This window comes from Canis lupus, chromosome 16 (assembly GCF_048164855.1).
Source record: "Canis lupus baileyi chromosome 16, mCanLup2.hap1, whole genome shotgun sequence".
Classification (NCBI taxonomy): Eukaryota; Metazoa; Chordata; class Mammalia; order Carnivora; family Canidae; genus Canis; species Canis lupus.
Window position 1 is genome coordinate 24769698 of NC_132853.1, and position 2680 is coordinate 24772377.

Consider the following 2680-nt stretch of genomic DNA (forward strand, 5'->3'; position numbering starts at 1 on the left):
AAAATGTTTTATAAAACTAGCCAAATAGCACAGACTCGTCAAAGCACCTACTGGTAAAATAGGTTCCCTAATCACTATAAATTTTAAAAGGGGTTCCCCAGGTAGAGATAATCTTTTTCCAACAGAAGAAGCATTGGCCTGTGTACAAGAGAAAGCTCTAGTCCAGTGAGAATACATACAAACCCTGACTAAAACATATTTATTCAACATACTATGAAACATAGTAAGAGGGGAAGTTGTATGAAATCCATTTGTGCTAACAGGTTTTCCTGAATTATACTTTGGACAGGTGGGACAAGAAGTGGGCACTGTTTGCGGCCTTATTAACTTTTCCCCACAAATACTGGTTTATGAATTCTGTCATTTTGTCAGAAGACCAATGGTTCAATGCACATACAGTGGCAAGTAGTGGGAATTTAAGAATTTCTGGTAGGTCCAGATTGTTATTTAGTCCAAACCAGAGTTCTCTTTTATTGAACCAAAGGTTAGTAAATTTTCAATTAAATTTTTCCCTCTCTGGGACAATTGTTGGGTATCTCTTGTCAGCTTTTCCAAATTATCATTTGAGAGAACATACCTTTGAACCATGACCAGGGATTGCCTATTGGCTTCCTTGAGAGCAGCATTTTCAGTGGAAATATTAGCAAGGTACATTATTTTGGCCCCCAAGAAGTTATATCTGGAATGCCCAGGAACCTTCATAATAGCTGGAGCAGCCAACAAAATGATGGCATCTAATAAAATTTTCTGGACATAGGAGCCATTTTTTAAATTCTATTCCCATTGGAGGTAAGGATATCTTGCTTCCATAATATTCACAAGTCAGGAGCTACCCTAAAGGTATATCGATGATCAGTATAAATGTTGGCTGATCATTTTTACCCTTGGCTAAGGTAGAAGCTTGAGTAAGGGTAGATAAATCGGCCTATTGAGTGGAAATAGCGAAGTAGTCCCTGCCTCAGTGACTTCAAAAGGAGTTACAATAGCAGACTCAGCACGAAATGCACCATTTTCATCCTTTAAATAAGAACCATCAGTATACTATGAATAATCTGCATTTGTTAGAGTTTTCTGTAAATTTCCATGGGGGGCCAAAAGGTGCTCTGTGAATGTTTAGAAGTTGTGAGGGTTTCTTCTGGGTCCAAATGTAGTCCTCGTTCCCAGATCAGACACCCTAAGTACTGAACCTGAGTTTGAGCCAACTGCACATTTTTTTTGGAGACTTTATGTCCCTTTAAGGTAAAAAGTTTTACCAGGTGGATGCTGTCTTGTGAAGAGGATTGAGGAGTGGAACAGAGAAACAAAATCAGCTACTCCTGCAATCAATGAAAGGCTGGAGAAACCCTTCTATCATCCAAATCAGCTTTTATGATGTGTGAAAAGTAAAAAGGATTCTGTAAAAACCTGGGTCTTTACTGTCCAGGTGCATTTCCATTCTTCCCAAGTGAAAGCAGGAAGATATTGGCTCTCCTTATCAACTGGCATACTAAAAATGCACTGCACACATCAATCACAGTAAAAAAGTCTGTTTTCCATGGGAATGGATGTGAATAGCACGTGGGGTTTGGGAACCACAGGGTGCCAGGAGATAGCAATGTTATTTATTACTCAGAGGTCCTGAGCAAACCTCCATCCTTAGCCACTGGGTTTTCTCACAGGTGAAATAAGGGGTGAAGAGGGTAATGAGGCCTTGTAACCTTCTATTATGGGCTTGATGCCTTAAAGGACTTTGTTATTTACCGGATATTTATTAATTCTGGAGAAAGGTTTAGAGGACTCTATTTGAATCTTGATGGGAGGTGCACTGTGGATTCTGCCAATATCAGTTGAAGTTTTGAGCCTGGGTGGCTCAGCAGTTGAGCGTCTGCCTCCTGCTTAGGGTGTGATCCCAGGGTCTCAGGATGGAGTCCCACGTTGGGCTTCCTGCATGGAGCCTGCTTCTCCCTCTGCCTGTGTCTCTGCTTCTCTCTGTGTGTATCTCTCATGAATAAAATCTTAAAAAATAAAATAAAATTCTCTTGGTTGGCTATTTTGATTACTACTATCAATCTAGAATTAGTCCCTACTTTTAGGAGAAATTCTGGCGTGATACTTTTCTAAGAGTATCAGCCCAATAAATGAATGGGGCAGAAGAACTATGGAGAAAAGTGTGTGGTGTCTCTCAAAGGGCCTAGAGAAAAGGGAATAGATTCCAAGGCAAAAACCTGTTGAAGTTTATTAGAGAACTCCATTCTGGGATCCCTGGGTGGCGCAGTGGTTTAGCGCCTGCCTTTGGCCCAGGGCGCGATCCTGGAGACCTGGGATTGAATCCCATGTCGGGCTCCTGGTGCATGGAGCCTGCTTCTCCCTCTGCCTATGTCTCTGCCTCTCTCTCTCTCTCTGTGTGACTATCATAAATAAATAAACATTTAAAAAAAAAAAAAAAGAGAACCCCATTCCTTGAAATGTTTTAGTAATTCAAGCCTTCACGTTTACCTCCACAGCATATGGAGGTAGGCAAAGCGGCAAATTCCTTGTGGAAAGAAAACTTGACTTTTGCTTACTGCCAAGTGGTTGTTTTTAAATGTTTGGGGTTTTGGTATAATTAAGGCAGACTACATAAAAAATTATATCATTTGGCGGGATGTCTGGGGGGCTCAGTCAGTTAAGCATCTGCCTTCAGCTCAGGTCATGATCTCAG